Here is a 10,894-nt window from a genome sequence, read left to right as displayed (position 1 = left end):
AATGCAGCGAAAATTAACGAGATACTTAACAAGTTGCAGAAACTTTCTGATCTGCCAGGAAGTCGCTATGCTGAGAGTGGATGCGGAAAAGCAAGGCTACAAAATCACTGATCGGCAATCTACCAAACAACTCACCTGCTCGGCGCCCCGGGGCTGCGGGGCGATTGTGCATCTCACTGTACTTCCGGCAGCGATCGGAGTCAGTGGCTGCGCGCCTGCGCCAAGACAACCGCGACCGTCCTCCCGCATGCAGTGACTGAGCCCTCGCCTCGCCACCGGCACCGCGCGAAGACGGAGGAGCCAGCAAACGGCGCCGGTGATCGTCTCGCCCCCATTTCAGCGTGCCCGGCGCGGCGGTTTACGATACGACGCGTGAATGTAATGGCCGGCAGGCCCAACATAACTAATAGATTTGGGCCAAACTGGGCCACAGTGTTAGGCCCAGAATGGTGTGGGGGCGGCCACACATGCGCGCCTCTCTCGCTCGCTGTGCGCACACACCCTCTCGACTCTCGAGTCTCGACTATCTCGAGCTCACACACTCGATATTTCAAATACAAATCATAACGAAGTGTTATCTTTTTTTTGGAAAGGAAGAGGCAAAAGACTTGCCGCTCCGATATATATTAGAGTAGGGAAGAAAGAACTGGATAATACAAAACCAAAGCAACTGGAGGAAGAGGAAAAGAAAGAAAAAATAAAAAGAGTTAAAAAGAGGTAAAAGAATAGAAAAAAAACCCCACTAGTCCAGACCAACAAGACCTCAGCTACTAGCAGTATCCGTTGACTGCAAGAGCTACTTGTTCAACGCTTCTATGCTGACTTTGGAAAATTCTGTTATTTCTTTCCAGCCATAAATTCCACAAAAAATGAATTAGCAGGTCGTCGAAGCATCTTCTTGACTGTCTGTTGCAAAGGCTACGCAGACCCGTCCACCAATCATACAAAGATGTGTCACTGAGAATCCCATTCAAGAAAGGAAGGTTGGCCCAAGACAACACTTTGTTCCACACCTCTCTACTAAAGAGGCAGTCCTTGGATAAGTGGAGAATTGTTTCTAGGGCCGAGTTGCAGAGACAGCATATTGGGTTGCAAGGCCAACCCCTTTTATGAAGGTTATCGGTCGTTAGGATTCTCTTATGTAGTAGTGTCCAGGCAAAAAAAGGCACTTCGGTTCCACCTTAGCCTTCCAAATAGGGCAGAGATTCATTTTACTGTAATTGGATGAGAATTGTATGTTGTAAGCACTGCTTGCACTGTACTGCCCATCTGCCGACCATCTCCAAGTAATGGTGTCCTCCAAACCATTAAGCTCTTGCATGTTACCTATGGCCTGCCATAGAGAGACAAACTCTCTAAGCTCAACCTCACCCGAGAATGGGAAGCATAATCGTATCCAGTTGTTGTTAGTGAGTGCTTTGTCAACCGTGATGTTCTTCCTCTTTGTCTTCTTGAAGAGCGAAGGTGCAATGTTCTTAGGGGCTAGACCTTGGATCTAGATAGATTTCCAGAACTCAGTTATCTTACCATTGCCAACCGTCACCATTGTGGAAGCATTGAAGAGATCTTCATCAGTTCTGTCACAAGGAAGCTTCATGGCAGTCCACGCCCTGTCTTTGCTTTTCCATCGCAACCAAAGCCATCTTAGTCTTAACCCCCTCGCAAAACGATCAAGATCCAGAATTCCAAGACCCCCCAGGATGCGTCATTTGTTCCTAGAGCTATTGACCTAGCAGCCAGAGAGCTCACTTCCCTTGCAACTCCTGGACAAGGTATCCCAATCCCCAACTATCTTATCTTGGCTGTTGGCTCCTGTTACTGTTGGTTAGAGTACTTGCTTGTCTGGAACTTCTTCTATTCCCATTACAGTTGACCAACGCCAACTGCATGGACCGTGCTAAAGCCTCAGCTAAATCAGCGATACTGGCGAACCTGGAATTGCAGGTATATAGGAATGTCACAAAACATTTGGCGCCAAGTTTTGGCATTTGGTGAAGGTCGTATCGTGTTTCGAATGTTATAGTGCTGTGATAAAATCATTGGTTTTCACCTGCTACTCGTGATTCTATTCCCTTCAAGGTCACAACAAGATGCTCTCGTGATATTGCTCCAGAGAGAGGGCATGTTTGCTGCTGATATTATTGTAGATGTTAAGTTCAGGGATGTGACTATTATGTATAGTCCGTGAAAGATATATCGAACTGTTGATGCTTTTCTGTTTTGTCATCTCCAGAGAGAGGGCTCTTTGGCGCCGCATGCCGCAGTTCTGAACATTCATGCGGTTAACGCTGGTGATAGTCGGAGCAGTTATGTTATTATGTGCGTGCATGTAAATTTAACCGGACCCTGCCCCCCTGTTTCGGTGACAAGGCCACCAGCACCGAATGAGTGTACACAGAATTTTCGTAAAAGCTTTGGCAAAACAAAATGCTGAAGCACATAATTAGGTCCAGTTTGGTTCCATTAGTCCTACTATCCTAGGAACTAAAATTTAGTCTCTATTCTGTTTGGTTGTAAGGACTAAACATATTCTAAATACATTAAATGCAACACATAAAGACCGAAATGCTCATTTTCTTGTTTTACGCCAGTTTTCTAGACAAGGACAATTTGAGTAAATGTCGTCCTTTAGTCCTTTTTTAGCACACATGTGAGGGACTAGAGACTAAAGTCAATTAGTCCCTACTTTAGTCCTTCTGTTTAGCAAAATATAGACTAAACGGGACTAAAAATCAGGAAGTAAAGATTAGTCCCTCCATCCAAACGGCGCCTTATTCTACGGAACTGAAGTTTGCACGACTCGTGTTCGATGCAAATGGTTATGGACCTACTGGTGTAAAAGAATCGGAACCCTGTATGCTGATGAACTCTGACGAGACGGTAAAACTAGTTTTACAAGGGACGGCGCCGGCGGGCGGCGGCACCCTTCCTTGACTAGACTCTCGAGGGAGGCAGCGCCGCGGTCATAAACGGGTGGCCCTTGTTTTTCCGAGTCGCCGTTTTTGACTCATGGGATGAACGCCGCTGTCCGCTGCGGCTGCAAGGGAAGCAACGAGACTCTGCTCTTTGCTGGCTCCTGCTCTGCGGGCGTAGGAGTTGTGGGCGGCGCCTGCCGGAGAACGGGAGGCGCCGGCGTTTTTCCGCGGCGCCAAAGAGCCCACGGTTTCGCTCGCCTCAGGCCGGCCCCAAGGGTCAAGAGATCGCGAGGCAGCTGATAACTCCTCGGCCTTATCAGTGTTCTCCTCGTACTCCGTACCTGAGCAATGAGTGTAGCCCCCTCGTACTCCGTATAAGAGATTGTCGCATCATCAAAAAAAATATAAATCTCTATGTAGTATCCTATTCAATAAAATGAAACGTACATAAAACTTTCACTGAGATTCTCACTGTAATTTGCCTGATGGGCGGGCACTCGAACCTTAGTGTAGTGTTCTTTATCCATGAACATTAATTGCCGAGTAGAGAGAGCTCCTTAGGGCATATACAGTGATATTTAATGTGGAGGCTCTTAAGGTATTCAAAGGGGTTATATGTAAAAAAATCTTAGAGCCGTCTCTACGTGAAGAAACGACTCTGGCTCGTAAACCAAGTAGCAACAGACATCTCACTTCCCACTATACGAATTTGTCATCTGTTCTATCGATCTGCTGCTGTACAAATACATTTAATTGTGCATTTATTAATAGACTACATTTATAGATACTCCACTGTATAATAGAGTCTCTTAGTTGTCTCTTGTACTTGGAGAACCGTTTTGGTGTCTCTCCACTGTACAAGCCCTTAGGGCATGTACAATGAGTGTCTTAAGTTGTGTCTTAGAGTGTGTCTAGGGGGGTGAATGTAAAAAAACTCAAGACATGTATCTTGACGAAGACACAGTGTCTTAGCTCTATGTTCGAGACAGGAGGCTAGCTGATTGGTCACTTTAATTTATTGAATGCTCTGATTGGTACAATGAATATGGTAAGACACACGTTTTAGACACGATCACTGTATTATGTTGTGTTTTAGCTGTGTCTTATACTTGAAGTACCGTGCAGCCGTATCTGGGTTGTACATGCCCTGATGCTTTGCACGAGAAACGATGAGTCCTAGGCTAAACAAACTTTTCTCAATAAATTATATATGCATTGTTGAAAAGAGTTGGAGCTTTACAAGTGCATCTGTGCTGTGCACAGAAAGCCCTAGAGAAAGACACAACAATTACGCAGAATGCCCTTGTAGCCTTGTGTGCCTACTGCCTGCCGAACTCGCCAGAAGCCGCCGCCAAGCGCACAATCACCACACACATCCGGCCTAGCCTCATCATGTGATTTTATTGTCAACCACTTGTTGAGGATGTCCTTGACGATAACCTCTGTTGGTTGTATCTAATAGTATCTGTATATGCATGTCAGCATGTGCTACAGTGCTGCTAGTGTGCGTGCCCCTGTCAAATTACTTCAGCCAACGTCGTCACCAAGTTGGTTAGCATCCTACTAAGACAACACTGTGGCTCACTAGATTGTTGCTACCACAAGTGAGGTTTTCACGAGACGACCGCACTCACTCACTAACCTTTTGACGGAAGTTATTATCACAAACTTTCGCTTCTGGGCTGCAAACAGTTCGTTTTGATACAGGCAACCTGAAGAAAATAATTAAGAGTGCATATGATTCCTAGCAGCAATAAAAGGCCCTTCATTGATTTGACTGCGCACTACGTACGTGTTTGTCGCAGCCTTTTGCAAGCTAGCCAGATCAGCTTGACCTATTAGCTTGCTTCTGTCTAGTTGAGTTATATTACTCGGCTCTCGTTGTTCCTCCTTTGTTTTGCTTTTTGCACGAACGAACATGATTCTTATTTTACTACTACGTACTTTTTGTGTGTGTGTGTATCGCTTTCTCGATCCAGTAAGTCCAAGAATTGAGGGGAATAAACTTGGTTTATTAATTTGGAGCATATTGGCAACTGGCTGCCAAGCTAGCGCGAGCGCTTCCTATCACAGAGAGCGGGGAAGAAGAAGAATATAATACGATATGATAAACCGTCCATCCAATAATGATGCGGCTGTTCCAATCAGAATCAGATGCAACTCGCATGTATTCATAACAATATATTGTTGGAACCGGACCGCCGACACACGGCGTGTCCGTCGGGGCCGCCCGCACACACGGCGCACCCACCCAGGCTGTCGGGCCGCGACACACGCGCCCGCACGTATAGCAGCGGGCTTTAGGTCTCTTGGGCCAACACTCCCTCAAAAAGCTAGCCCTTTTAAGGGGTTGCACCCTCAACCTTATAAACCATGCTATCACATTCTCACCACACAATATGAGACTATTCCCAACAATCTCCCCCTCACACATTGTGAGCCGAGATTTTATCTGAGAATGCACTGGGCCAACCTGGCTCTGATACCAAGTGTTGGAACCGGACTGCCGACACACGGCGTGTCCGTCGGGGCCACCCGCACACACGGCACGCCCACCCAGGCTGTCGGGTCGCGACACACGCGCCCGCACGTATAGCAGCGGGCTTTAGGTCTCTTGGGCCAACACTCCCCCCAAAAAGCTAGCTTGATTTTTGAGGGGGAGATTGTTGGGAATAGTCCCACATTGTGTGGTGAGAATGTGATAGCATGGTTTATAAGGTTGAGGGTGCAACCCCTAAAAGGGCTAGCTTTTTGGGGGAGTGTTGGCCCAAGAGACCTAAAGCCCGCTGCTATACGTGCGGGCGCGTGTGTCGCGGCCCGACAGCCTGGGTGGGCGCGCCGTGTGTGCGGGCGGCCCCGACGGACACGTCGTGTGTCGGCGGTCCGGTTCCAACATATATGACATCGTTGACTTTAAGAAAACTTTGATCACTCGTCTTATTTAAAGTTTAATTTAAGGTAGTTTATGCTTGATTTAAATTTTTATATTTTTAAATAAATATTCTAAATAAAACAAATGGTCAAAGTTTTTGAAAAAAAATCATCCGTATCATATATTTATATCTGGTATTTCCTCCGTTTTGTTTTAGTTGTCGCTGAATAGTGCAAAATTGAACTATCCAACGACAACTAAAAAGAAATGGAGTGAGCAGTAGTTAGCGAGCATCTTCGGTTTCCATGGAATCATGCTCCCTCAGGCAACCTGTCGTCACGCTTTGAAGCAATCGGCTTATCAGGAACATGTTGAGAAGAGCTTATCAAAGCCAGCCGCTGGCTGACGTTCATATATTTGACTAAAGAAGATCGGCGTGTATACATATATGTCCTCCGACGTCGACGATCGCCACCTTATTTTTTTTTATTCTGGCTTGCGTTCTTCGTTCCATTGCGACCATGCCGTTACCATTATCGAAGCCAAACCAAACAGCATGCACCTTGTTGCTATATCGTATCATAATATTATTTGCTGACACATAAAATAACAAGGCAAAGTCCACCCCCACCTTGTCCATTATTTGGAGGAAAGAAAGTAAAAGAAAGAAAGTTGTAGCACATATACATATAACATTACAGGACAACTTGAATAATATGTAGCTTAGAATATATGAAATTTGATTACTAAAAGAAAGAGATCAATCTTTGACTTTGAATTCCAACGTATATTGTTTTGGAACACAATTTGTGTGATGAACATATAAAAAAATAATAGCATACATGTTTTATAAATTCTGAAGTGATCTTTCAGTTCAATTACATGCAAAGTCTAAAGATTCATCTAGCTAGCAAACTAAAATCTCTCCATCAGCTGGGTGATGTTACGCCAACGGCTAGCATGCATGCGAGTAATCATTTTTTCACACACTTCAAGCACTCTGATCCTTGCTTCCAGCACCTCCCCTACAACATATTTTGATAATTTGTCAATTACTATATCAACAGGTCTATAAACTCCCAACAGAAAATTCAAACTGAAAGTTTAATAAAAGTATTAAATTGCAAAAAGTTCGGTGATACTGCTGATGAAAGTAAATCACAAAGATGAAAGTAAATCACAAAGTTCGGTGTACTGTAGATGAAAGTTTAAGGGTGAATGGAGAGATGGAGTTTTATGAAGTCATTTAGGTGGGCACATACTATACCTTGACAACAGCAGCATGCGTACTTTGTCGGTATTAGCAAAGATGGGCCAAAAGATCACCGAATAAGTTCTGAAGAGGACAAAATAGACACATGAATTTGGACATTAAAAATTAAGACAAAATAGAGACAGCATGCAGAAAATATATGAAGAAAATAGTATGAGCTTCATGGAATTTCTATGTAAGGACGTCGCTCCAGTTAGCTCACTCATCCAGATCAAACAACTGAACTTTGGTTCCTCTAGAACCTCCTTCACAGATTTTGGAGATTTAGGAGACAGGGGGCGATCTGGGCACAACTTTCTTCTTATGAGCTTGCTTGGACATCATGTAATTGTTTGACAAGTATCGTACCGACTGGCTCAAAGAGGCATGCTCACTGTTGGACACCAGAAATTGGTTCTTCATGTAGAAACTATCCTTGATCGCATTCTTCAACTCATTGGTAGAATCGCTTACCTGTTGTTTAAATTTATTGACCTACACCTGCTTAGCATTCGATGGTCTTAGGAAAACTTCACGGACTATATATGGTGTCTATCGCAGGACTGTTCACCAGTTTTCGGTCTTCTCTTCTTGTTGGGCATAGTCTCATGCTCTATGACGCAGCTTAGAGCCTCTCGAGCATGACAAGGGACTCCTATATATCCATAGTGCCTCTCAGGAGTATGACAACAGTTAGCTCACTCATCCAAAAGCTATGGTCACGTTTGGTTAGCTCTACCAAGGACAACTAGGCTCCTCCGGTGCAAGCACACATGATTGGTTGGGTGCGCTTGCAATCTAGCCAGGCTGAGCATGTGCAGAAGGTTCCGCCGGGCCTGGCTCTCTCTGTGCAAGATTTTTATCCGTTTCTATGGAGCCTGGCTGATCATGGGAACCAAACAAAGACTCTGTCAGACCAAGCTAATAGTGTATGAGAAAGCAAATAGATTCTTTGCACGAGCGCAAGGGCTACTAGGGGCCTGGCTGGCACATGTAGTCCTGGCTACAGAGGGAAGGGAACCAATCGCGCCCTATATCTTCTCAGGCAAGCTTGGTCAGCTTGCCTAGCTGAAGTGTTTAAAGCACAATCAGTCGCTGCATCAGAGGCTATTCCTCTACTTCAGTACTTGATACAGTCTGGCCCACCGCGATTTAAAGAAAAGGCAGAATTACTTCTTCAGTGCTTGCCTGGGACTCTTACTGTTACGATAAAATGTGGCAGAATTGCTTCAAGAAAAGGCAGAATTGCTTCTCTATCCATTATCCTCGTTCTGAGGCTATGCTTCCATCCAACATAGAGCACCAATCCTTTCAGGTTCTAAACTTTATAAAAGATCGATCCCAGGAAGGCTGAGTTACAAATCTTGATAAAACAGAACCCAGGAAGATCGATCCCAGGTACATTGATGGCTAAAACATCAAAAGAGAAAAGAAACTAACCTAGGTCTAGTCAGGAATTTTGACTTAGACTAAGCAACTTGGACAGGGACCCCTAGACTTGGAAAACCGACTCAGACTTAGCTAGGTTCAAGAAAGTTTGGTCCACACATCATGATCAGAACAAGTGGCGCCTTCACTAAAAATACAAGTCTAAAACTAAACTATAAACTGTTGTAAACTATTTACCTGCTGTAAACTAGATGTCATTTATTTCAAGAGTCTGAAAACATATTTTCAGGCAAAATATTTACCTGCTGCTGTAGAACCGTGGGTCAATGTTGATTTTTTGTTACGACCCATCTAAAAATACAGAACATTAGAAGCTTGTTCCATTAATTACATAAATAAAAGACAAGGTTGTAGTATTACCTTGTTTGTTGGCCATGCAACGGGCATAAAAAGAGCATCCCCCATACTCTCTACACCTAAGTATGGTCGTGGCAGAGTACTTTCCCTTTTTAGCACGCGAGTCACAAAAACCTGTGTGAACTCCCTTCCAAGAGGAACATCTGCAACCTTAGTGGTTGGATCGGTTGAGATAATATTTGCTATTGCAACAGGAACTTCTGATCTCATCATAGAATATAATATGACTTCTTTACCAACCTAATAAAATATGCGAAGTAAGATTACAAAGTTCAAATAATGAAACATAAATATGAAGTGATAGATGAGAAATTACATGATTATCGTCTGCATTTTGAGGTGACCCATGATTTCTTTGAGGTACCATTGTTGCAATTGAGAGCACCTAGAGGGGGGGGGGGGTGAATAGGTGATCCTGTGAAACTTAAAAACTTAAGCCACAAAACTTGGTTAATCGTTAGCACAATAATTGCCAAGTGGCTAAAGAGGAATCCTCAACAAAACACAATAACCAACAAGGATCAATCACAGAGATGGCACGGTGGTTATCCCGTGGTTCGGCTAAGACCAACGCTTGCCTACTCCACGTTGTGGCGTCCCAACGGACGAGGGTTGCAATCAACCTCTCTCAAGTGGTCCAAAGACCCACTTGAATACCATGGTGTTTTGTTTGCTTTACTCAATCCCGTTTGCGAGGAATCTCCACAAATTTGGAGCCTCTCGCCCTTACACTTGAAATTCACAAAGAACACAGAGCAAGGGAGGGATTAGCAACACACTCAAGACAAGAAATCACAGCAACACCACGCACACAAGTCGCAACGAGAGCTCACAACACAACTCAATGAGTTCACCACTCAACTAGAGCTCTAATCGCTATTGCAAAGAATCAAAGGCGCGGAATTGATGTCTTGGTGCTTAGGAATACTTAGGAGATGCTTGGTGTTCTCCTCCATGCGCCTAGGGGTCCCTTTTATAGCCCCAAGGCAGCTAGGAGCCGTTGAGAGCAATCTAGGAAGGCTGATCTTGCCTTCTGTCGACTGGAGCACCGGACAGTCCGGTGCACACCGGACAGTGTCCGGTGCCCGATTTCCTTCCAAATATGGCGCAGCCTGAGAGCCGTTGGCGCACCGGACATGTCCGGTGCACACCGGACAGTCCGGTGACCCCTTCTAGCCGTTGGCTCGGCCACGTGTCCCGCGCAGATCGCGCGGCCGACCGTTGGCCCGGCCGACCGTTGGCTCACCGGACAGTCCGGTGCACACCGGACAGTCCGGTGAATTATAGCCGTACGTCGCCGGAGAATTCCCGAGAGCGGCCACTTCGCTCGAGCCAGCTTGGCGCATCGGACACTGTCCGGTGCACCACCGGACAGTCCGGTGCTCCCAGACTCAGCAGATTCTTGGCTGCTCGAGCCAAGACATTTTCAATTGGATTTTTCCTGTTTCCAGCACTTAGACACAATACATTAGTCCATAAAACAATGTACTAAGTCTGAGAAACATACCTTTATCCTTGATTTGTACTTTGTCCACCATTTTACACTTACACACTTGTGTTGGACACTAAACCACCAAAATACTTAGAAATGGCCCAAGGGCACATTTCCTTTTCAATCTCCCCCTTTTTGGTGATTTATGCCAACACAACATAAAGCAAGTAGAACAAGTACAAAATCACTTCAAATAAAAACTCGAATTGTTTTGATTCAAATTTGACATATATGGATCATTCTATGCCACCACTTGGTTTGTTTTTGCAAATCAACCTCAAATTCCTATCTCTAAGTCAATTCCACTTGTAGAGACATAAAGAGAGGTTTTCCAAAGAAATTTGATCAAGGATTTCAAAAACTCCCCCTTTTTCCCATAATCAACACTTCTCCCCACAAGAGGCCAACTTTTGACAAGAGAAACAATAAAAGAGTTTTGACAAACCAAAAGCTCTATTCTACTATTTTCACTTCTCCCCACAAGAGGCCAACTTTTGACAAGAGAAACAATAAAAGAGTTTTGACAAACCAAAAGCTCTATTCTACTATTTTCAAAA

This window comes from Zea mays, chromosome 8, assembly GCF_902167145.1.
Source record: "Zea mays cultivar B73 chromosome 8, Zm-B73-REFERENCE-NAM-5.0, whole genome shotgun sequence".
Classification (NCBI taxonomy): domain Eukaryota; kingdom Viridiplantae; phylum Streptophyta; class Magnoliopsida; order Poales; family Poaceae; genus Zea; species Zea mays.
Note: the sequence above shows the minus strand (reverse complement) of the source record.